This window comes from Nuphar pumila, chromosome 17 (genome assembly GCF_984573655.1).
Source record: "Nuphar pumila chromosome 17, dmNupPumi1.hap1.1, whole genome shotgun sequence".
NCBI lineage: Eukaryota > Viridiplantae > Streptophyta > Magnoliopsida > Nymphaeales > Nymphaeaceae > Nuphar > Nuphar pumila.
Window position 1 is genome coordinate 75776660 of NC_143265.1, and position 27690 is coordinate 75804349.

General features: G+C 37.8%; 1 pseudogene; it reads right to left on the reverse strand.

Annotated features, from left to right (window-relative positions):
* LOC149812263 (uncharacterized) lies at positions 1-27690 on the reverse strand (annotated as a pseudogene).

Consider the following 27690-nt stretch of genomic DNA (forward strand, 5'->3'; position numbering starts at 1 on the left):
TTATCCCATGTTGGTTTCAGCACACTCATTAGTGCCATCCTCCATATTAGTGTGGGAGTAGAACTGCCTGCAAATATTAAGCACATATTTAAAGGATGCACATGCAACTTATAATGTGGTAAGGAACTACAAATACCATACATTCAGGTTCAAGGGATCAAAGAGAAAATCAAATGAGCAAGGAACACTATAAACAGCAGCGCATATGCATGGCTTCAGTATTTTATTTGTGGAAGGAATAAAATACTCATGATTAAACATAAGCCCCACTCACAAATAGATGATCTGATCATACATGCTCTTCAACAGTTAAAGATGTTAAAGAATGCAAAAACTTGTATTTAATCATCAATACTTGATATGCGAGCGCTCTGCTCGTCACAATTCCTTGGTCATGTATATGTTTACATCACAGTATTTTCACAAACATGAAATTGCGTAATTTAACACCGTGAACACCATTGACAACTTGCAAATACAAAGATGATATACAAGGTGGGGGTTCATCACCGCTCTGCAGTTGTACAATGAAGCATTCCATCAATATACACACATTTTCACATGAGTTCTTTCTATAAAAGCTAATTTGACATGATTTCATGAGTAGGAAAATGGGATCAGTATCTCGCAATCATGGCTGTGTTCTTGCATTTCTTCAAAGCTAATGCAATTGTGCGTGTAAAGTTTTGTTATAACACTAACTTCCCCGTGTATGAGTCTTCAGGGGATTAATCTGGTGAAACTAGAAATCATCTGAATTTTCAAAGATAGTGCATCCCATTTCTTTTATCTAGTCCATCTCATATCCTTCAGCAGTTAGCTGTGTTTATCTTGCAGACCTGGAGACTCCTGTATCTATGCCATAATTGTAACCAAACTCATCATATCTACCTTTCTCTGGATGTTTCTTTAATCTTTCAAATATTTGATCCAGAGATTCTGCTGAGAAACCGGAGATTGATTTCATTTCCTGAGTCTGGCGCAGCAACAATGATCTCTTGGCTTCTAAGTTTGTCATGAAATTCTGGAAATTAGTTTTCATTGATGCCCATGTATTTGCCAATCCAGACGAATTGCCTATCTACTTTCTTGAATTATGTTCATCTATGGAGTTGCTTGTTTCAAGCAGAGACACTGAAACAAAAGACTTGGATTGTCTTCATTGCTGATCTTTAAAAGCAGCATATTTGCTCCCAATGTCGCCTCGGCTACTGTTATATCTTCGATTAAAATCTAGAGTTTTTGACTAAGACCTTTAACCATATGTTGGACATAGGAATCTGGGTCCAACCCATTCAGGTGACCCGATTTGACACTGTTAGTGGGCCACATAATGGGGAGATAGTGCGGGCAGGTTATATGTTCCTCCAGAAACACACACTGTCCTGGTCCCCACTGAGCGCCGTGTGGCGCTCAGTGGGGTGTACGGGGGAGCCCTACATCCTGTAGGCTGATGTACGGCGGTGTACAGCTCCCCCGTACATTGAGCACCACACGACGCTCAGTGGGGACCCCAGAATACGCATTGTAGCTATAGTGCGTGTTCCGGGGGTGCACACGCAACACCCTCTCAGAGGGTGGAGTTACGTACGTAACGCCTCTTTCCCATTATATAAAGGGTAGACTGCTATGAAAATGATGAGAGTTTGGTTGTAAGCCTACCCAAATTCCACATGCAGATTACGTGGTATAGGGTCCTGCTCACCATCCACCTAAGGCTTGGGCTCATCGTGGGTGTCGACCTGACGAAAGAAAACGCCGAGCACCGGTGTGCACACTCTATGATGTCTTTAGGTACGCTTTTTGTGTATGTTGATGCAGAAAACACCAACATTGGGTTATGAGCCTACTAACACGCATACTGCTGCGCATGGGTACGTATGAGCCCGCTGGCATTTTGCTACGACTGTCGTTGTTGGGCGAGATAAGTCACATGTTGACAGCACCTGTTGTTGTGGGGCGACTATAACAGATAAAACCTATTGTCGTGGGGCAACATAGTTCATATGTATTCAGAAAACAGTTGCCTGAACTTCGACGACTGTCGCTATGGGGCGACATCGTTTCCCGACAGACTGTTGTCATGAGGGCAACAACCTTCATCGACAACAGAGCCATCCTGAAGTGATCACATGTCGCCGTGGGACGTCGTTGGTCACCAGACAATAGTGACAGTGATTGTGGGGCGACTGCCTTTCCCAACAATCGTACGCTGGTGGCGGTTGCAACCCCAGTGACCCTCATTTAAAAAAAATAGATCGAGGGTTTTACCTATGGTCGTCGAGTTGCAGGGGGTTTTGCCGACACCGGGGTTGCCTCAGGATGTCGCTCGAAGGGGGGAGAGCTTTCGTCGTTCTGCAACATGCAACATCCGAAATTCCCCTTTTCCCCCATTATCTGAGTTCCCTTCAGCCGTCGGGCTATGTTGAGGTGGTGGACCATCGTCGGAGATCTGGGAGATTGGATGTAGGTCTTCAGTGTCGACGTTTTTATGGCCGGAAGGAGCCTACAACTGAACATTGTCGTGGGGTGACATGCGTTGCCGTCAGGCCATGCTAATGTCATCGCCATCGGGATCTAAAAGGGGGTTTTTGCCAGCACCAGGGGATCATTGTCGGGTGTGAACACCCCAAATTTTTCAAAGTTTTGTAAAAATGGCCCTTTTGCCCCTAACCCCGTTTTCTGAGAAAATCAAGTCATTTCTTCAGATTCTCTGAATTAAATTCCATAAAGCTATATTCTGGATCCGAATCCAGCACTTTAAATCCATATTTCCTCCAAAAATCCGGATCAAAACCCATTTCTGAAGAAATTTCCTCAAAATAGCTTTTAAATTCTCAGAAAAACTCCCTTTTTGTAAATATTTTGCAAAAACACAAAAAATTAGTTTTAATCTTTGTTTTCTCACAAATCTTAGGATTTTACTTAAAAATACAAAAAAATTGAGAAATAACACAAAATTCAAAAAAAAATGGAAAAATTATGAGAAAAACAAATGAGTTTTAAACTTGTAAAAATCATTTTTTGCTAAAAAACTCATTTTGAAAACCCTTTTTACGAAAATTCTTTTTAAAAGAGACCCCCCTTCGTTACAAATATTTTTTTAGGGTTTCGAGAATTTTCACAAAGGGTCGGCTACCCGACTCTCTTTGAGGCCCCTCTCTCCCTTTCCCTCTTTCTCCTCCATTACCGACCAAGGAGCCTCTCCCTCTCCATCTCGGGTCCCCTATCAAGCCCCCATGTGCTCCACTCTCACCTCTTTTTCCATCGCACTCCTCCATTTCTCCTCCCAAACCACTCATCTCTAACGGCCATGAACCCTAAACGAACCTCTAGAACCCCCTCCTCCCCTATAAAGGAATCGCGATGAGGAAACCCTAACCCATCCGTTTTTCACCCCTCCATAGCCTTCTCTCTCTTGAACACGATCGCCTTCACCCGCGCACCCCTTTGTTTCTTCTCCTTCCTCTTGCTTTCATCCATCTGCTGCCTCCCCACGGCCACCTGCGTTCTTCTCCTTTTTCCTTTGCTTCAGTCTTTCTCTGCTTCTTCTTTCTTTGATTTCCTTCTCCACCGATCGAAAGGAGTCGACTCTGCTCCAGGAGTCCTAAGCAATCCGATGGTTGATTACGAAGCACCTGTAGTTACAGAAACATCTTTTACTAGCCACCATCCAACCCTTGGTGCTTTCCTCCTCACTTAGTGGAGGATCGATTGAATGTTAGCAGAACCCCAAAGCCACAGAAGAAATCTCCTTCCCCTTTCTTCGAAGTCTCTTCAAACCAGGTGAGTACTCTCTTCCGTCTTCTAATTTTCCTTTTATTTTCTTATTTTGGGGCTATCGTTTTATTGCACCATCAATGGTGTCGAGTTGTTTGTACAATCTCGACCCATTTCGGTGCCACAATAACGAAACCTCTGGTTCCAACAACTGTTTCCTTATTTCCTTAGTTTAAGTAACTTGAAAATTAACTAGTTCAGCGTGTTTTTGTGTTTAAATCTTGCTTCCATTCCTTCATTATTCCCTATTTACGCTAATGATTCGTTTATGTCTGGATTTTTTGCTCTGCTGACCATTTTTCCCTTTCGTTGTGGATTTGGTTGTCACACTTTTATTTGCGATTTTTGTTTTCATCGTTGCCATCTCCATATAATTGATTTCTGGTCCTCTGCGATATACAAACCCCTAATGATTACTTCTTTAGCATGATAATAACATTGGATTATATTTTGTTGTCTTATGCTCACCGTATTACATTCACTAGCAACCATATTTCTATATTGTGCATATGATTCTCCGGTCCATTACAATCTTTTTTTTTATTTTTTATTTTTGTTCATCATATCTGGATCTGCCTTGAGAGTAGAATGGATATATTGAAAACCCACGGTATGCTTGGGCTAGTCAGGAATCAACATATGACTATCGTCGGATGCAATGCCCCTGTGTTTGCCTTTTGAATGGCGTGATTCCCTGTTACTGGAGTTGGTTTAAAAAAAAACATTATTCTTTGCTCTACCTCATCCTCTCTGCACTTACTGGGAGATCTATTTTCATCTGATTCCCAAGGTATTTCGTTTTGGATTCTATAAAAAAAAAATTAGTTTAGTAACATTTCATTTTTATAACAGTCTTCATTGTCTTTTTATTTACTTCATCTGTATTAATATACCCTGTTTCAAATTGAGTTTTAGCACTATCAGCTGGGGTTTTAGCTCTTTGTTCTCTGAAGGTTTTTGCCCATTGAAACAGAAGTTATGTCGTTTTAGCACTTGTGATTTTCTGCATCAATCATGTTCTAAATATGATAGCACCTAGCATACATTTTCTCCCTGTTTGCTGATAGTATTTTTAGGTTGTTTTAAATACATTTCGCTTCATTGTGTTTCCGTATATCCAGATGCTACTCCAGTAGGCCATCGTTTTACTTGATTCAGGTCTCTTGCTTCTCCATGTATCCACTTACATTATATCAGAGGATGTTTGATTGGTGGAATGTCATCTACAAGGATAACAGGGTTATGCTACATCATTTTTTTTTTGTTATCCTTCACTATGTGGGCAATATCATCACATCCTCTGCTTATTTGAATTCAGGAATTTTCATTTTAGTTTGAATCTCACTTCATTACTAGAATGTACATTTTCTAGAATAATCTGGCTGCATCGTCAAATACATCATCTTATCACTGTTATTGGATCTTAGTTATTTCCATCGTTGTCATTCTTTGCAGTATTATGAAAATCATCAGATGCTAACCTTGAAATCATTTTTTTTACTAGCTAACTGAGACAAATTCAACAGTTTTGGTTGTATAATCTTCTGCCAATAAAGGTGAGAGGATCGTATGTTATAATACATATATGTATGGATAAAATATATATAGAGATGTATACAGAATTTCTATGAAATACTGTTTGCAGCAAGGTTGTTGTGTGCTTGAGAAGTATGTACATGGCGACACAGTGGGGATTGTAAACATTTTTTGAGTACATGTTGTCATGAAAGTGAATGTGGCTATAAAATGTGAAGGAGGAAATTTCACATCCCAAGCCAAATGGAAGATCATTAGGCTGTAACTCCTCTTGATCCCTTTACAGTACACGGCTGTGACTCTTTGGATGCCTACAGCAGTGTTAACAACTGTTGAAGGTCTCCGACACCCTCACCACCATCATCAACATCATTCTTTGTTGCATTTCTATTTAAGCATCATCCATTTCACTTATCTAATTTTCTGTTTTAATTTAGTCTCATAATGTTTATCCGCATCATCTCCTTCATCAACATCTTCTGATTTGCATAACTCTTTATTTGGTTTCATTTTTTTTTTTATATCTTTGTATATGATTCTCCGCATCCTCTATGTGTCATTATGTCTTGAATCTGTCTGTATCGATTTGGTGACTTCTGTTCATCTTAAATAACCTTGTGTTCGAAGCATCTGGTACTGCGCGACAGATACATCCAGTATCCAGTTTGATATGGTATGATGTAGCCATGTTTCCTTTTTTCATTTGGATTTATCAAGTCTCTCTAAGGTACTTTCCTTTCTTTTCCTTTTACTGTATCTAAATAGTTCCTGTTTCATAGCCACTTGTATATTCATGCTTACTGTAGTCAATATTCCATATGTTCTAAGTTATATTATCTTGATTTTGGGATTCCAGTGTTTTGTTGTTATCTTTTTGTCTCTAAAAGTCTGTTATCATCATTGGCTGTATAAAGTGGGTTGATTCAATGTATGTTATCGTGTGAGCCATGTTGCATTTGACTTGTTATCTACATACCATTTTGTGTAATAACATCCCCAAATAGCATGATAACACTACCCCTCATGTTACTATAGCACCTGTGTAGATTCAGCACAGTCACCTAAATCATCATTCACTTACCTGCTATTTCATCTCATTAGCCACTGCTATACATTCATATTTATCCATTGCACATATAGGACTTGGTTTGCTTATGATATTTCCTACATATATATAAACATATATATATATGCACAGGTATATACAAATATTTTCTCTTAAATGTAGAATATGCAATGTGCCTCCTTCAACTTGATGTAGCATTTTAAGCCAGAATTAGCATAAACCATCTATATTTGCATTTTGTAGCTTAAATTCTATGATCCCCTTTTTGGCTTGGTATTAATTCTCCTTTCTTGCAGGAATCTCTAGAACTGTTGATGTCCTTCTTAGATTAGGATTTCAAATTCAGTTTAAATCATTGTAATAATTAGATATAATGAGAAACTCTTTACATTTCTTGTTTTTAGATAGAATGAATGAGCATTGTAAATATCATTGAATTACTTGTTTTTTTTATGCATTTTTCTCTTATTTCTCAAATTCTCACAAATGATAAAACACGAATGGCACGTGCACTATTTCGTAAGAGGTAAATTAATTCTAAGTTGATGATTTACATCAACGGCCATAATCGGGGTGTAAACAAAACTTAGCATTTTTATCTCTTACAAAATAACACTGGATCCACACAGGATCCATTTTCAAAATTCATCATATTTTCCTTAAATATTTTCTTCTTTTATCAGAATTTAACTTAAAATTAACTCAAAATATATGCCAATGGCCATAGTCAGGGTATATTGAGGATTAATTTCATTTTAAATTCTATAAAAGCACCAAAAGGGTATTTTATCCTTCATTTGAATTTAGATATGACTATTATATAATACATTCAATGACCATAGTCAGGAGTGTATTATATCATTAGTCTTGTTTAAATTCATTTGAAGAATGAAATATGATTTTCAAATCCAATTTCAAACTTATTCAAATTCATTCATCATGTAGGATAGAATTGCATCATATTTTCAAAATTTACTTTTCAAAATTCCAAGTGATTATTCTTCTTCATTTCTCAGATCAGATCTTATTCAAATCCAATTCTATTTCATTTCAAGATTCAAAAATTCAATTTCAAAGTCCAATTTGACTTTGAAATTCCAAAATCATTTTATATTCAAAACTTCAAATTTCCAACTCAATTCAAAATCCAATTTCAAAGTTCAATTTAACTTTGAAGTTTCTGATTCATCTTCTGATTCAAAATCAAGTTTTCTTCAAGTTTTAAATCAAAGTTGAGATTGACTCTGAATCTCAAAATCCAAACCTTCCTAAGTTCAATCTGGATTTTCAACACCCAGATCCATCTTCAAAAGTCCCATTTGGACTTTCAAAACCCAAAATCCAAAGTTAATCTCAGCTTGGATCCAGATTTCCAAGTATGAATCCAACTTCACTTTGGATCTCAGGTTCAGATCCAAAATCCATTCTAGGATTCAGAACCCAATTCACCTCGGATCTCAGGTTCAGATCTAAAATCCGTTCTAGGATCCAGAATCCAAAGACTTCAGATCCAAATTCACCTTAAGATCCAAAACCAATTCCACTTTGGATCTCAGATTACAGATCCAAATTCCATTCTAGGATCCAGAATCCAATTCTACTTTGGATCTCAGACTTTAGATCCAATTCCATATTAGGATCCAGAATCCAACCCTATCTTGGATCCTAGGCTTCAAATCCAAATTTCATCTGGGATTCCAAATCTTAAATCCAAATCCATTTCATTTCCATACTTCAAATCAAGTTCCCATTTCGGATCCTAAATCCAAAATTCAACTCTGAACTCTATAAAGAATCTAAATCTTGGATTCAGATTTCATCTTGAAATTCCAACTTTCAAAATCAAATTCTATTTCTCAAATTCTATTTTAAACTTCCTACATTTTATTCTGATTTCAAACTTCAAAATCCAAATTCAATTCCATCTCAAGTATTCATTTCCTTTCCTAAATTCGAATTCAAATTCAAAGTCCATTTTTGACTTTAAAACTTCATTTCCTTTCATTTCAAAGCTTTAAGTCATTCTTTCTCATTTATTCCTCCAATCCTGATTTACTTCAAAAACTTAGAACTCCTCTGATCTATCTCAAGTTCTAAGTTAGATTAAATCATTTCTTCACTCCTTTACCAAGTTCATCTCAGAATACTTGGAAATTTCTAAATCAATTTTCAAAAGAACATACACAAGTATGATTCTTTATGCATTTAGACTTAGAATAATTTCTTAGATAATTTCTTAGCAAAGCAAAAGGCATTAATTCGACCCTTGGTTCGATTACCCCTGGTAAAGGCGCCAGGAACGGTCGAACCTCGTACCGACGAGCGGATCCTGTCTCCCAGTTTTCCCGCAAATATTTAAAAAAATGGAGGCGAGTTATTTCAAATATTTTCAAAATTAAGGTCAAGTGAGACCCCGCAAAATGAGTTCCTCTTCTCTCCTTTTTCTTTTCTTTTCTCTTTTCTCTTTCTTTCTGTCTTTTATTTTCTCCCTTCAAAAAGAAGGAAATAGAGGTTGGAAAGGAAAAGAGAAGGAAGAGAGAGAATATTACGAGAGGAAAAATTTTGCGATGATCACATCGGGGTTCGCCGATTCACCGACGATCTCACTGGTGGCATCCGCAGCGTGGAGGCGACACAAAATCTTCGTTTGAGTTTCTGAGATTTCCTGATCTGGTGCAGTGTGGACTCGTCAGTGTGCATCATTGAGGTCGCCAACTTGGCACCGATGTCAGTCGTCGTACATCGCCGGCTTGGCACCCATGTCGATCACTGTATGTCACCATGGGGTGACGTGGGGAAGATCGACGATGTGGGTCACCGTGAAGCTCGATGAGACTGCTCACCTTCTTCCCTGTTATAAGAGTGAGGCTTTCGATTTATATTTTCTCAGAAACCAAAAGCCGATCTTTAAAAGATTTTAACCTTATCGAGTCCTGTATGGACCGAGTTAGACCCGAATCCATTTTAGAACAGGTGACCCGGGTCGAACTAGGTATTCTGACCCGGTGGCATACTTGATCAAAACCCAGATTTTTGGTGGATTGGGTCTGCCTAGATCCATTGGCTAACAAATCCCAGGATCTGACCCGGACCCATTCAGTATCGGGGTCTGAGTCTGGTCCATTTTGGGGTCGGATCCATGTGTAGGATTCAAATCCACCTTGGATCCGGTCCGCGGTTTTGTCTCAGGACCGAACACTGACCCATAAGGCATTCGGGTCTAGGTATGATCCTGTGGACCCGGACCCATTTAGTAGCGGGTCGAGGTCTGGGTCAAAACCAGAGTTTTGGATCGAGCTTAGGATCCGATCTCCTAGAGGGACCTGGATCCATTTGGTGTCTGTGTTAGTGATTGGATTCAACCCGACTGGATCGAAGCCAAACCCATTTGGTTTTGGGTCAGGTCCGATCTGGTTGAACCGGGTCAAGATCCAAAATATTTTGGACTGGGTTGTGATCTAGACCCATCAGGTATTCGGGTCTCGGTCTAATTCGAAAGACCCAAATTCAATTTTGGATCGTGTTATGGTCTGAACCCATAAGGTATTCGAGTCTGGATCTTATCTGGACAACACAGATCCGTCCCGATTGGATTGAAATCAGACCCATTTGGTTTCATGTTTGGTCTGATTCGATTGAACCGGGTTAAGATCCAGAACTATTGAGATCGAATTATGATTCAGACCCATCAGGTATTCAAGTCTGGATCTAATCTAGAAGACTAAGATCCTATTTAGATCCAGGGTCCAGATACTGTTTACACCTGAACTGGATTTGGGACTGATACAACCCCTTTTTAGACCAGTTCAGAGTCGTTTTTGACTAGTTCTTTTAAGTTTTTCATCGGTTTTGAGATATATAGATCCTGTTTTTATAAATATACGACGATACATCGATTTTGGCATACGATTATAGGGTTTTATAAACTTTTGTTCATACTTGGAACCAGTTCATAAGGTTCAGAACCAGTTCGAGGTCGTTTCAGATCGGTTCAAAGTGTTTTCAGACCAATTCCTACTTGAGGACTCTCGGTTTTACCCATATGAGCTTGTTTTTGTTATTTTTCATGCTTTATAAAGTGTTTATTGTATAGAAAGCATGACTTATGCATATTAATTTATGTGTTCCATGTTGGTTAAGTTATCCATGATGGTTTTAAGCATTAAGCATGAATTATGATTAAATTCATGACATTTTATCATCAAAATTAGTTTATGCATATAAGTAAAAGCATGAACTTGTATTTTTTGATATAAAGTGTATCTTGTCATGAATATACAAGTATTTCAATATGTGCATAGGCATGCTCCATAATACGAATATATTTTTGGTAAAAGATCTTGATTGACCAATTCATGTAATCACCAAAGTGATCTGAGTCATGTTGATTAAGGATTCTTTAGATCGTATTAAGATTCGTTATTACGATTGTGTGTGAGTTTATAAAACAATGATTCTACCCAAACGTAGGTTATTGTGTTCTAAATTCACAGAGGGTGTTATAGTAGATGTGTATTCCAGTCCATTAAGCATGTTCGTACTCAAAGGTACACTGCTAAATTGTCTCTGGTTACATGATTTGCTAGTTTCACCAACTGAAGTTAATTCCTTGAGAATTGAAGAGATGGAGCAATTATGAGTATTGTCGTTTCCACCAAAGTGGAACGATAATGGCTCAGCTATGCTTGTCTCAAAAAAGATGAATAATAAGGGGTCTCATATTTACCTTTTTAATATAAATCTCGTATAGAGCGATTTATCTTTTACTTATACGAAGAATAAAACAACCGTTCTGAAGGTTGTCTATGAGAAGTGAGAGCGCTTAAAAAGATGTCCATGAGAAGTGAGAGTATTCGAATAATCTTAGCTTGTTGCTTTTGCAATCATGAGTGGCTCAAAATATTCGAGGTGTCATCTCTCACTGCAGGATAGTGAAAGAATTTCTGAAATCCATTAAGATAGAAACTTTATACGAGATTTTATCTTAGATCATTTGGATCAGAAGTTTAATTATGAATCTTAGGTTCTATTGAGAAACCACTAAAGATCTTTTGTGATAATGAAGCAGCTGTGTCTTTTTCAAATAACAACAAGAGCCCAATCTCGTGTCGACACATAGAGTTAAAATAATTTATTGCTAAAGAAAGAACTGAGGATCATCTGGTATGTATTGATATAATTGGGATGAAGGAAATGACTCTGGATCCCCTTACTAAAGGGCTAGCACCGAGATTATATTCTCAACATGCAAAAAGAATGGATCCTTTTGATTCCTTCTTTTGTATGACAATACATTATATGATCACATTTGTGTATATGAATTTGATTATCTATGGCTTCGTGTATTATTGATTTTGCATAAAGGATCTCTCATATGGGTTAGAGAGAACATCAAAATAACAATATTAAAGGACCAATAGAATAGGTAAGAGATCAACCTATTTATAAAGGTAATTTCAACATGCTTAAGCACTGAAGATGAGTTATAGTGTAGTATATGGGAATATGATATTTCATAAAGGAATGTTCATCTCCATTACTCATATGATTCATTCTTGTGATAAAGGATAACATGTGAACCCACATGAAGAATTAAATCGAGATAACGGTTTAAACCTCGATATAGTGCACTTTTGGTGTCAATGGGTCAAGTGGGAAAATGTTGGACATATGGATCTGGGTCCAACGAACCCAATTTGACACCATTAGTGGGCCACATAATGGGGAGATAGTGGGTGGGAGTTGCGTACGTAATTGCCTTTTTCCTATTATATAAAGGGGTAGACTGTCATGAAAATGATGAGAGTTTTGTTGTAAGCCTACCCAAATTTCACTTGCAGATTCCTGCTCACCGTCGACTTAAGGCATGGGCTCATCGTGGGCGTTGACTGGATGAGGAGAACACCGAACACCCACACGCACACTCTATGGTGTCTTCAGGTATGCTTTGTGTATATGTTGATGCAGAAAACACCGACACCATCATCCTTTGGCAAACTGCCTATGAGTGATTTCATTTTGTTTCTGGCAGATGTCTGTGCAGCATCATTGGTAAAGTGACATCCAGAATGTTAAGAAAAGTCAAAATGCTAACAAGTTATTCTAATACTGAAACAACTGAGCAGTAAGAGATTGGGCAAGTCGGTCATAGAAAAGATATGTTTATTGTAGAACCAACAAATGGGTTTTGACTAAAAACAAGATGATGAATTGGCAAACTTGGATTTTTAATCAATCAAAGTAAACTTGGATGTATCTGTTGGATGTAGGAAGAGGAGGTAATTCAAATAAAGAAAACAGTTGGAGACAACTCCTTATAGAGTATGTTTGGACTTTGATGATGTAGAATAGTCCCATATTGAAGAATCTCAAAATAGTTGTGGGCTTTATAACCTACATGGAGGTTCTAACTCTTGTTCCAAAGAACAAGGGAATGGGATGGCTACCACACACACACACGTGTGTGCGCCCACCACCCCGTGCCGTGCTGAGCCGGGTCGGGCCCGGGTTCAGGTAATTGGCCTTTTAGGGTCATATTCATTCTAAGTCTAATGATCTTTTTGTTTTGTATTACTGTTTTTATTTGGATTAAAAATAAAGAGACAAAGAAGAATGGATAACAGATCAATCTGTTGGATCGTCACATTCGTTCATAATGGGTAACGGGTCTCTTCCATGTCTTTTGTAACCGTTCAGGGGTTATAAAAGGGCGTGGTTAGAGGGTTACCGCATATACACAGAATGTGAAAAGGTTTCTCCTCTCTCTCTCTCTCTCTCTCTTGTGTTTCCAAGAAAAGGGTTTTCTGCAACAACGGTTTCGAGAGGTTGTCTTCGGAGGGTGATCTACCATCAGATGGTACCGCTCCGGATCGTTGAGGTTATTGTATCCTGGGAGAACAACGCTGAACCCTTTCTGCACCGTATGTGGGGGCGAATCTTCTCTAAGGGAAGTATTTTCATACGCCTTAGCCTGTTACATAGTATTAACATGTTTGTATTATTTTTTTTATGTTCTATGCATCTGTTTGGTCTTTTGCATTTGCCTGAATTTTGATATAATATGGAAATCAACATGTTTGCTTCCTATTTTAGTTTCGATCGACTATTAATCATGTTTATTATGTTAATACCCATTCAGATTTTTATCATGATGTTGATTGTGAAACGATATGATTGGGAAATTAATTTAATAGTCTTAGAAAAGATTCTAAGCATGTCGACGTCATTTAGTTTTATACCGAATGTAGACATGTTCGGTATGCCTGAAAAAATTGTCGGTCAGAATTTCAAGCGTTGGCAACAACATATGAAAATCTAGTTCACGACTATACGCTTGATTTTTGTTCTGAAATTCGAATGCCCTGCTGTTTCTGAAACAGATCCTGATCCAGCCTCTATTACTGCGGCAGTAGTATGGAAATATAATGATGGTATATGTCGTGGTTGCATTTTGTTGGCTCTGTCCAACACTTAATTTGACGTATACAGTCCCTCCTCTACCACTGCTAAGGCTTTATATGATCAACTTGACAAAAAGTACAATACTGAAGACCAAGGTCTTGAAAAGTACTCAGTTGCCAAGTTTTTGAAGTACCAGATGGTTGAGGGCAAGTCAGTCACTGAACAGGCACATGAGTTTCTGTTATTGTTTCATAGTTTGGCTGAGGCAGATATGAAACTTCCTGAGAAGTTTCAAGTTATGACTATCGTGGAGAAATTTTCTAAGTCTTGGGTAGACTTTGGTATGTCTCTGAAGCACCGTAGAGGAAAGATCTCCCTGGGTGATCTTATGGTAGCCATAGCCATTAAAGAAGAGCATAGGAGTCAGAAATAAATTGTGATTCCCACTAAATAGCCTAAAGTCAATATAATGACCGGATCTTTTAAAGGCAAGGGCAAAAAATCTAAACTTGCGATGAAAAATCAATTCAAACCTAAGGCCAAAATCCAGAAAAAGACAATGAGCAAACCGTGCTGGAACTGTGAACAGGTTAAACACCGGGCCAAGGAATGTTCTTCCTAGAAGGCCAAAACTCATGGGACCACAGATGGTACTCCTCAAGTCAACATGGTGACTGAGGTCGTTAGTACCAGCACTGAGTATGTCTCTGTTAACCCTCAAATCTATCTTGCATATGAGCCAACTGAGTGGCTGGTTGACACTGGGGCTAATGTGCACGTATGTGCTGATAAGTTCGTCTTTGTCTCTTATTAGGCCACTGAAGGTAGATCTGTGACTATGGGCAACTCCACTACTACGAAGGTGTTGAGAATTAGACGTGTGGATCTGAAGTTTCCTTCAAGACGAGTTCTTTCTTTACACAGAGTGCACCATGTGCCTGTAATTAGAAGAAACATTTTAAGTGGTTCATGTCTAGTTAAAGAGGGTTATGAACTTAATTTTAAATATAATAAAGTTGTTATTTTACATTCTGGAACCTTTACTGGCAAGGAGTATTTAGATGATGGTTTGTCTAAACTTCGTGTTGAACATGTTTGCAGTAATAAATTAAATAATGATATTTCTTTTGATTCATTGTCTAATATTGCTTACAATATAGAATCATCTGACTTGTGGCATAATAGATTGGGTCATGTGAATTTTAATTCTGTGAAATGCATGATAAACTTGAAGATGATTCCTGAGCATTCCATAGATAAAACTAAAAAACATGAAATTTGTGTGTAAGCAAAACAATGTAGAAAACCAATCCATACGATTGTTAGAGATTCTGAAATATTGGATCTGGTGCACATAGATATCTGTGAGTTTAATAGAGTGTTAACTAAAAATCATAAAAAATACTTTATCATTTTTATAGATGATGGCACTAAATACTGTTATTTTATCTGCTAAAATCAAAAGATGAAACTTTTGATAAGTTTTTTATTTTTAAGAATGAAGCAGAAACACAAACTGGTAGAAAACTTAAAAGATTGAGGTCTGATAGAGGGGGAGAATATACGTCTAACAAACTTGATGAATATAACATTTTTTTTGGTATAGTTCATAAGTTTATCGCTCCATATTCCCCTCAATCTAATGAGATTGCTGAAAGAAAGAATAGAACCCTAACTGACATGATCAATGCTATACTTGAGAGTTTTGGATTACCTACCTATATGTGAGGGGATGCTCTGAATACGGCTTGCCATATTTTGAATAGAGTTTCTCGAAAGCATAAGGACAGTAGCCCATTTGAACTCTAGAGAAATAAGAAATCTAGCTTGAAATGCCTCAAAGTGTGGGGGTGTCTTACAAAGGTACTTGTCTCAGAGTACAATAGGAAGAAGTTGGGTCTTAAAACCGTAGATGTTGTTTTTTTGGGTCATGTAAAGAACATCTATGCCTATAAGTTTTTAGTAATTAAGTCTGAAATTTCTGGCATAGATGTAAACTCTATTGTTGAGTTTCGAGAAGTTACATTCTTTGAGGATGTATTTCTCATAAAAGTTGGTGTACCTCAGGATATTTCTTCTTTAGATGTACCTTCAACTTCTAGTTTCATTCTCGAACATGTGGAAAGGATGACAGATATGAGGGTTGAGCCATCTTGTTCCCACTCTAGACCAATTGAGTCAGAGAAAGTAGTTGAACCAAGAAGAAGCAAGAGATCATGGATCACCAAGTATTTGGGAAGTGATTATATCACTTACCTTATCGAGGATGATCCTCCCACTTTCCGTGATGCAATGGCTTCTCCTGAAGCAAGGCATTGGAAAGAAGTCATAAATAGTGAAATGAAATCCATTGTCTCTAATGGCACTTGGAAACTAGTTGACCTCCCTCGTGTTAGTTCCACTATTGGTTGCAAATGGATCTTTAAGAAGAAGTTAAAACCAGATGGATCCATTGATAAATACAAGGCGAGACTGGTTGCCAAGTGGTTTAAACAAAAGGAGGGAATAAATTATTTTGACACCTATTCTCCGGTTACTCGGATGACCACGATTAGGGTGTTTATTGCATTAGCCTTCATTTATGATCTCTTGGTTCATCAAATGGATGTAAAGCCTTTTTATATGGCGATCTTGAAGAAGAGATTTATATGGATCAACTTGAGGGTTTTGTGGCTTCTGATAATGAAAATAAAGTTTTTAGACTTGTTAAGTCATTATATGGACTAAAACAAGCCCCTAAATAATGACATGAGAAGTTTGATAAAGTTATTTTATCATTTGGCTTTGTTGTCAATTTATCTAACAAATGTATTTATTGCAAAGTTAAAAGTGATGCATGTATCATTTTATGCTTGTATGTAGATGATATTCTATTGTTTGATTCCAATATGGAAATTGTGAATGAGACGAAGCCGTTTCTTAGTAGTAAATTTGATATGAAGGATATGAGTGTTACAAATGTGATCTTAGGCTTAAAGCTGACTCGTTCAGTTGAGGGTATAGTGATTTCTCAATCTCATTATGTTGAGAAAGTACTTGAGAAATTTGGCTATAATGAAGGAAGATCTATAGCAACTCCATATGACCCTTCTACTCCTCTTTATAAGAATACGACTAGTGTTCCTGTGTCTCAATTAAGGTATTCCCAGATTATTGGAAGTTTGATGTATCTTGCAAATTGTACGAGACCAGATATTTCGTTTTCTGTAACAAAATTAAGTAGATACACAAGTTGTCCAAATCACACTCATTAGAAGGCATTGGATAGGGTACTTAGATACTTGAAAGAAATTGTTTTCTTGAGTTTGCATTATAAGAGATTCTCTATCGTACTTGAGGGATATAGTGATGCGAGCTGGATAGCCATGAACTCTGAGTGTTATGGCGTAAAAGCGTATATATTTACCTTGGGTGGCGGCGCAGTCGCCTGGAGATTAGTAAAGCATACCATATTGTCACAGTCTACTTTTGAGGTTGAACTCTGTGCTTTAGATATCACAGGAATGAAAGCTGAATGGTTAAAGGGACTTCTAAAGAAACTTTCTTTAATGAGCAAACCAGTTCCTGCAATATCTGTGCATTGTGATAATATGGCCACAATTGCAAAGATCAAAAGCACAAAATATAATCAAAAGCAGAGAAGACATATTCAAGTTAGAATAAAATCTATAAGGGAACTCGTGTCTTAGTTAGTGGTTGTTGTGAATTATGTTGGATCCGAAGAGAACATAGTTGATCCATTAACAAAAGGACTAGATAAGTCATTAGTCCTGAAATCTAGAGAGAGGATGAGATTGAAACTCATCAGTAGTTCAATGTGATAATAACAAGTTGTAGGGTGAACTGGATAGCACCTTCATAATGTGGTTTTATGTATCTGTGTCTTTTTTTCTGATTACTCTGGAAAGGTGTTGTAGCTACAAGTTAAGGAAGAGTGAAAACTTTGAATGGGTTCAAAAACTTCTAAGCGAGATGTTAGCAACACATCACTGGAGAAGCCCACCTATATAAGTGTGATTGTGTGGCCGCAGTTTAAGGAATTGGGTTATTCCTAAAGTCACTCATGAAACAGGATTCAGGCGCATGACCATTTTACGCACCATCTCTAAAGATTACAACCAAAACCTTTATCGTACTATTGCTAATGGGCACTCCTACATCAAAGGTTCAAGTTCAAGACTTTAGTTCACTTCATTTTTGTGGGGTAAAGTTAGTCAACTAAGGTAGTGGTTCAAATCAGAAGGTATCATTACTGAAAGCATGATATGTCCTGCTGCAGATTACTCCATCTTGCATCTTTGTTTCATCATGTTTTCATTCTTTGAATTTGTGGGAGAATGTTGGATGTAGAAAAAGGAGGTAATTCAAATAAAGAAAACAGTTGGGGACCACTCCTTATGGAGTATGTTTGGACTTTGATGATGTGGAATAGTCCCATATTGAAGAATCTCAAAATAGTTATGGGCTTTATAACCTACATGGAGGTTCTAACTCTTGTTCCAAAGAACAAGAGAATGAGATGACCACCACACATGCGTGCGCACCCCCCCGCCCGTCGCACCGTTCGTGCCGAGCCGGGCCGAGTTCGGGTTTAGGTTCGGGTAATTGGCCCTTTAGGGCCATATTCATTCTAATTACAATGATCTTTTTGTCTTGCATTACTGTTTTTATTTGGAATAAAAATAAAGAGAAAAAGGAGAATGTATAATGGATCGATCCGTTGGATCGTCACATCTGTTCATAATGGGTAACGGGTCTCTTCCACGTCTTTTGTAATTGTTCAAGGGTTATAAAAGGGCGTGATTAGAGGGTTACCGCATATACATAGAACGTGAAAAAGTTTCTCCTCTTTCTCTCTCGCTCTCTTTCTCTTGTGCTTCCAAAAAAGGGGTTTTCTGTAATAGCGGTTCTGAGAGGTTGTCTTCGGAGGGCGATCTATTGTAGGAGTGCACCGATCTGAATCGCCGAGGCTATTGTATCCTGAAAGAAGGACGCCAGACCCTTTCTGCACCGTATGTGGGGGTGAATCTTCTCTAAGAGGAGTATTCTCATACCCCTTAGCCTGTTACATAGTATTAACATGTTTGTATTATCTTTATTATGTTTTATGCATCTTTTTGGTCCTTTGTATTTGTCTGGATTTTGGTATAATATGGAAATCGACATGTTTGCTCCCTGTTTTCGTTTCGATCGACTTTTAATCATGTTTATTATGTTAATACCCATTCGAATTTTTATCATGATGTTGATTGTGAAACGATGTTATGTACTAGTATAGTTCTGAAGTAGATCTATGAAAAAACAAAGAAATAACATCATGGATTCCATGCTATGGAAGGAAACATACCGAAGGCATACTACCAGATTCCACATCTGAATTCATGGCATTGAAATTTCTAGCCAACGGGATAACATGCTCCCCAAGATTGGACCCTTGCTCGAGCCAGGAACGCTCTGAAGACAATTCAGAATTCAAATATATAAACAAAGATATGGAAACAAGGCACAATCTTTTAGCCTGTGCACAGGTTGGTGGTAAAGATTTTTCATGGATCTCATCTGACACTAATATGTTTTCAACCTTTTAGGTTTTATTCTCAACATGTTCAGCGGAACTCATTCATGTTGTCGGAAATCAAACAGGAACCTGTCCAGGTGTCTACTGTAATGATGAGTCCGCAAAACTCATACTCCAACTATGAGTTCTACAGAACTTGGGTTGGGAAGTGCAGAATCTAAACATATCCTTAATGAAATTCACGTGAAAGTTTTCTGGTAACTCCGCGTTTAAAACCAAGGCCAAAGGAGACGGTATAATAATGTTGAGGGAAAATAATTAGATAAGACAGTTCTATCTTACCTTTCTGTAGGATGATTACTCCTGATGGATCAAACCCATTCATATCTTCTGCATCACTTTGAAATCTGAGCCTTTTCCTGTCACCAAAAAAATTAATGACTTTATCAAAGAAATTGCTTGCAACGAAACAATGTATAAACAACCATAATTAATGGGTAAATCTTGTTGAATCCTTGCCCAAAAAACGGGACAGCGTCATCAATGTTTCCCATCCTCTGCACACAACCAAGTTTAAAAAGATGACACTTGATTTCCCGTATACACAAAGTTAAGACTTTACAAAAATAGAACATGATGCGTTATTTACAAGGGCTGACACAACTAATAGGTTTGGTAGATGACTTACCAGTAAGTAATGTCATAAAAGGGGGAGGATGCATCATGAAAGGGTAATAAAGGGTTCTTCGCAGTCAATTCACATTTTTCATTGCCATGATAATACATGCATAATGATGGTCGTGTTGATGAAACACTATGTTACATAGGTATAGGTACAAGTACGAAGGGTACCAACACTGCAATCTTTGAAAATGTGGTATGGGTTACAGCAGTATATGATAATGATAATATAAAGATAAACTTGGTGGGATATGATTGCAAGGAAACATGATGAAAATGATCATGATGATGGTGGAAGCATGCAATGACATCATGGCTGTTGATAATAATGACACGGTGACAATGTATGGGGTGGCAAACTACAGAATTGAGGGTACACGTTGCCAATGATCATGGTGACAGACAGAGGTAGGAATGTCTTTTGCTGATGATGATGTTTGGTGGGACATTAACAACTATTTTGATGAAATGATGCAGGAGGGCGAACACAGAAGTGACATATACTAGAATGAGACTTGTTCATGTTGATGATCACAATATAATGTATAGATGATGAATAACACATTGGGACATGATGAATTGGTGATGAACCAGAATTTTCACGTAATGTTAAGGCCCAACCTCTATGGATCTTGTTAAGAAAAAGCTCAGCTAAAAGAAAAGGATGAAAGGACAAACACTCTAATTCTACTATTATTTTTTATGTATCTTCTCTTTTCATCTTTTCCTGATTCTAAATATACACATTTTTAGCTCATTAACAAAATAAAAGCAAAAAAGACAAAATGAATATAATTTCCGTCATGCTTACAGCTTGAGGGCACACTTAAGTAGAGTGAGAAACATGGTTCCAATACGAGCAATTAATCCAGAAAAATATATGAATTTTACTTCAGATTTTCCAACAAAGTGTGAGTAGGCCAAAAACAGAGGAACATATCAGCAGTTGTTAAGACAGAAGATGAACTTGATATTACACGAACAGATAAGCCATTCCACCTATAATATTTTAACATTTTGTAATGTTGACAGCAAAAATATCAAACATCATATTTAGCTTTAAAAGCCACCAGAGGATCAACCTGACCATTTCAAAGGTGGTTTTCACATTTCCACCAAGTCGGATGAGATTTAGAAAGTTGTAAGATATTGGAGGAACATATCGAGCAACCATCCCAGCAAAGGCATTAAATATTACTATAACTTCAAAGTGCGACATTAATCCAGATAAACCTGTTTGTAACTCAAGCTTTGTTAAGAAGATACTTACGAACATATCATAAGCAAGCTCACAGAACTTGTTTGCCTTGGAGTGAATGAGTAAAACATCAGCATCCCAATCTTGAATAAAGAGTAGTGTGTACAAATGCACATGTACATTAAAGGAACAAATGCAGCAACCTGCACAAGATTTAACCAAACTAACAAGGCCATATGCTGAAAGGGTCATTGATGCATCAGATGGATGAGACTACAAGAGCAGACATTGTTGTGCCATGTGAGAACTATGGAGTCATGACACAAGCTGACACCAACTTAATAGATATAGGATGACAGAATGCAGTAAAATATAAAATCGCTAAACGAACTTCCACCATAACCATTCACAGCCACTTCAAACCAAGACCACAACATGGAAAACCAAACACAGGCTCAAAATTCCAACCGAGATTCAATGCATCCCACGGATGTAGCTCAACTTGGTCATTAGTTTAGCTAAATATCTGGACTTACTCCATCCAAATTCAGCCGCCATTTTTTTTCTGGAAAGGTATAAAAATTTTGTTCAAAATTCACACCTTTTGTCAATACGCCCCAACAGCCCTGGCTCAACTTTTGCCTTCTAAAAATAATGAAGGAAAGAATATTAAGGCTTATAATAGCATAAAAGAATGCACGTCAGGCTAATGAAGAATATGTGAGCACTGAGATTACCTGCACAAGCACCTCTTGCTTTCCAACTGCTTTTATCAGAATGGAGAAAAGAGACAAATCAACACCACTTGGAAGAAGCGTAGCCTCTGCCAGAAGAATGGCAGCTGACATACATCCAAGTGAGACAGCTAATAATTTTTCAAGCTGCTTCCTCAGAATGCAGTGCCAAATCCACTCTGCAAAATACATCAGTAACGGGCTATTAAACACCATAAGATGTAAGGGATTACCATTTACTAATATGCAGAACAGGGCTATTAACTTTAGCCTCTAGCTTGCAAAGGAAAATCTTGGGTAATTTTTTATAGACCCAGTCCTTAAATATTACAACATTAGTATTGGATAAACAACTCAAATCCCATACACGGATCTCTCCCCCATGCAGAACTCTCCTAAGAAGCAAGAATTTCTACAATTCTTGAAACATATAATATGGCAATGTAATTGTATAGTTACAGTGAAGTGAATAGATTGAGGTGTTTCAGTGACTAGCAATATGATATTAACATCAAAGCAGAAAAATCAACTGTTTGCCCATTTGACAAGAATGCTACACAACTCACTTGAAACTAGTGCAAAATAGTGATGACATTTGGGCACAGGTAAACCACTATGTTATTACCCCGCAATATGCAATGTTAAGCTAGCAGCTCTAAGGACATGAACTTGCCCAAAAGGGTTTAAGAGGATTCACACCTTATAGAAAACCAAAATAACATTTAAAACACCTTATAGAAAACCAAAATAACATTTAAGAATTTCTGAGGCGGATGTTATGGCATTTGGAGAAGCAAATATTATGACAATAATCATGTCGACAAAACAGCTCTCAATAACCAGAAAAAGTAAGAAATAACAAAATAACAGAAGCAGCTTAGAGCAAACTTGTTTCAAATATGCATTAATCTGACCCATAAATGAAATGGGCAAAAACTAATAGTAAAATATACAATATCAGGCAAACAAAATCAAGGAACCATTTGGAAAGTGGAACTCGTATCATTAGTCATTAGTTCATGAGGATGAAACTTAAAACAGTCCAACAATTAGATGCAAAATTTTCCCAGTGTATCCAAGAATGGTGCAAAAGTGCCAGTCTGAGGAGATCTCAAACTTGAAATGTATTTCCTGCAATAAGAAGTTCTAATAAAATATAACGCATACTTCTGGTGCCAGAAAGATCCTCTGAAAATTTCAAAAAAGAAAATATAAAACTAAATTGTTTGTAAAGAAGTTCCAATGAAATCAATTTTGAGAGTCATCATTATTACAATTATGCAAGAAAACAAGCACATAATTCTGGTCTAGAATGGAGTGCCATAAACAATCATAAACAACAAGAAAGGATTATAAAGGATCCAATCATGTAAGACACAAAAAACTCATAAATGCATCAGAAAATTGTTTGTGTCCATTAGTTTAACATATATTTGCAGTTCCGGCACTAGAAATCAACACGACTTAGACTTATAAACATGTAGCACAAAATAAATTCTAAACATAGAAGAAAAAGAAAGGTGACAGACAAGCTAGGAACCCACCACCCTGATGCACTCCCAAGCTCATAGTTTTTTATGGTATCCTCCAATTCTAGGGCCTCAATGACATAAGTCATGTATTCACTGCAAGAACATTGAGAAGAAAACACAAAAAAAATCATGAAGCAGATTGACAAATATAAACAATAAGTAGTACAATTCTCAAAATATCATCATGATATCTGAACCCAAAAGAAACTCGATGACACAATTTGTCCACCCCAATCAACACAATCTTTTGAACTGCATCTCATGGAGTTGAGACCACATCATTGCCAGTATCTTATCCATATTTCAAATAATTAACTCAAAACTTTTAGCAGAAGCAAATAAAGATTAGTGACAAACAAGTAGAAATCAATTATGGGAAGCATAAAGCAAGAAGAAAAAGGGAAATTAATTCTCAAACAGAAGGGAGAATGGAAACAAAGAAAAGCAAGTGGTGTAAGTACTAAGTCGTATATTTCAATTTAATGGCTTAGGAAGGGAAAAGTTTGACCCTGTATGATTGATAGAGCATAACAGGGAAATTTAATGTTCATATATATATATATATATATATAAAATTGTCAATGTCATTTTCTGATATAATAATATCATCGACATAGACTAACAAAAATACACAGGTCCCTGACATCTTTAAAAATAAAGAATAATTTTCCTTTGACTGCACATACCCCAATTATGTTAAATATGAGGTTAACATAGAAAACCAATTTCATGAAGATTGTTTTACTGTATACATTGTCTTATTTAGCCAGCAAACGATACTTTCCCTGATTGTCTAGACCTGGTGTCAAGTGTACGTATACTTTCTCATCTAGATCACCATGGAGGAAGATATTATTCACATTAACTTGGTAAAGATGTCAATTTTGAATAGCTAGATAGCTAAAAAACATTTAACCATGACAAGTTTGATGACATGAGAAAATGTTTCATTGTAATCAAGTCCCTCAACTTGTATATATTCTTTCGTAACAAGGCAAGCTTTGTTCCTCTCAACAGATCCGAATCCATCGGTTAGATCCATTTACACCCGATAGCCCTTTTTCCTTATGAGAGATTTATAATTGTTCATGTATCATTTTCTTTTAGTGCTCAAATTTTTGTAGTCATGGTATCTTGTCAATGCTTGTGTTTCATGACTTGATTGAAAGACCCATGTACCCACTTGGGTAATTGCAGCTAGAAATGTTCTATGTGTTATTGAAAGACTCATAACTCAAATATTAAAACAGAGGGATACCATGAGCTCTTGACCTCATCACTCGAATCATCCAATCAAAGAACAGGGGTTGCAGCATAGTATTGATAATCTTGAAGATAAGATGGTCAAGTGTGAATCCATTGGGATTTTCTTGCAGGCCACACATAGTGATATTGAGATTATTGGCTTGGCTGGATTTGATTGTCATGCTCTTCATTTTCAGGATTTGGGATTGTTGGGATGTGATGATTCTCTAGTTTTGGAACAAAATTTTGGTGTAATTTTACATTTAGATATGTTTTAACCAATTCAGAGATGATCATGGGAATGAAATATTTCTCATCATTGCCCTTGTCGTATTGACTTTGAAAATGAAATTGATTTTCAAACAAATGCACATCTATGCTATAAAACAATTAATATTTTTCAATGTCAAAAATTTTGTAGGCAGCTTGACTATGGGAGTAACCAATGAAAATACATTTTCGAGCATTGCTATCAAACTTTTGAAAACTATGCATAATATGAGTATAGGTATTTCGGGAAATACTCCATTTTGCAAGGACAGTACATTCATTTTCAATTTTTATTTAATTACATGTTGAAACCACCTCGGAGACAGAGACCTATTTATGCTGAACTTAGCATGTTGTACGTATAATCGTTAGGGGTGGCAATCGGGTCGGGTTGGCGGGTCAGCATACCTCAACCCGAACCCGACCCGTTTATTAAATGGGTCGGCTGTGGCAAACACGAACCCGACCCGTTTAATAAACGGGTAACCCGACATGACCCGCCAACCCATTTAATAAATGGGTTGGGTCGGGTAAACGGGTTTTCAGGTTCGCGGGTCAGGTTGGCGGGTCGGGTTGGCGGGTTGACGGATCGGGTTGGCAGGTAGGCAGGTTGGCGGATCGGGTTGACGGGTTGACGGGTCGGGTTGGCGGGTTGGCGGGTCGGGCAGATGGGTTGGCGGGTCGACCCACCCGCCTAACCCGTTTATTAAACGGGTCAGCCGGGTTGGCGGGTTGGCATACCCCCAACCCGAACCCAACCTGTTTGATAAACGGGTTACGCGGGTCGAACCGTTTATTAAACGGGTTGGCTTAAGCCCAACCCGAACCCGCCTAAGAGGCGGGTTGGCGGGTCGTGTCAGAAATTGCCACCCCTAATAATCGCCATCTCGGTAGCATAAAACTCTATGGGTGCACCCCTCGCCCTCAGGGAGTTGCCTTGCTTCAGCAAATGCAAAAGGGGAGGGAGGGGTGCATGGAACCTCAACCACATGTCAAGTGGCCTATCCAACCCTCTCTCCCACCCAACCCGGAAAAAAAACCCTTTGGAGCCTCAATCAGGAATGAGGCTTAAGCAACTCAGAAAGTAGTCCATGCCTCTCATGTAGGGATGTGAACCAGTGGATCTCTGGTCAGATACAAGCATTGTTGAATCATTAGATCTAACCTAATGATATTTGGATTTGGATTTGGATTCGAAGTTAGAATAGGTAGTATCTAATTCAAATGCAATAGGTAATTGGATATTTTTCTATTATGTAATTGTGTCACAATCCAAATCCAGACTCAGATTCAGACTTGGGTGTAGAACTGAACACTGAATCCAAATCCGATCAATAATCAGATACTTTTTTTTAGTCTTTTTTTTTTAAATCTGACTTTGTCTGGTAGCTAGTGCACGTCACCGTGCAAGTTCAAATCCCAATGGTACCGTTGTATAACTGTTTTGGGTCTGCCTAACACCAGCTTGCCTTTAAAAAAAAATCAGATCTGGTGGGTTATTGGATTTAAATCAGATCCGTTAACTTCCTTACTCTCATGATGGCTTAGGCCTCCTATAGAAGCTTAGGTCTCTTTCAGAAGGAGGCTTGGAGCTACGGCTAGGAAACGAGATGAGTAGCTCATGACTCGGCTCATAAAGAGCTTCTTCAAACTCATGAAATAGGCTCACCAAGCTTGAGCATGATCTCGGCTTGGCTCATATAGGCTCGCTTATTAATAATAAATATATATATTTACATATATTTTATATTATAGAATAATGATGGTTTGAGGTGTTTGGAATGCAAGCAATGAGTTTAGAGTTCAAATCCTATTGCTTTCAAGTTTGAAACAATTATATAAATAAACTCGTTCGAGCTTGACTTAGTAGGTTTAAGTTCCAAATTCTATTGTTTTCAACTTTAAAAAAAAAAAAAATGTAAATGAGCTTACTCATGCTCAGCTAGACAAAAAAACATGAACACCTGTTTGGTTCATTAGTCCAGTTTACTAGCCCTACTTGGAGCCATGGGCCTCTTCTTCTTGTAAAGAGGTCAGGCCTTTGAATGTCATCGGGAGGCAGGCATTAATGGCGTACGCCCCATGTGGCAGAGGGATTCGATCCTGGGCCTTGAGCTTGACACAGGACCCGCTTACCACATGGGATACCACTTTGGTGGGTTGTAAACGTGTTCAACTTGTTTGTGCTTTGCAAATGGGTTGTTTCTTCATAAAGGACATGTTTTTTCATCATGAAATTTCAATACTGTATGGACATTAAAAACCGGGGTTTGGGTTTGGACATTGGTTCGAAACAACTGGCTGCTATAGGACATGAAGAGACTGGCACCTGAAGACAGACTGGCTAGACTCATGCAGCTGGACAAGTTGATCTCAAGATGAACGGCATCCAAACGAATGGAATGCCCATCACTAGGATGGGTTTCATTGGTTTTTTCGATGTTCGTATTTGGGATGGACGGCATTGGACTGTTTTAAAAAATAGCTCACAATTCATTGTTTTGATGGGTGTCATTCATTTTTTAACATAGCCACATTCAAGGCGCCTCTGACATGATCCTTTCTTTATATTTTTTTTCTCTTTTTATTTATTTTTTTGGATAATCCAAGGAAAAACCCCCATCACCCACCGCACCTTGGCTGACCTCCGATTGGTAAAACCCTTAAGGTCCCCCTGCTCACCAGGGAGTATACCCAGTTTCGACCTTTCGGCAAGGGACGCCACCCAT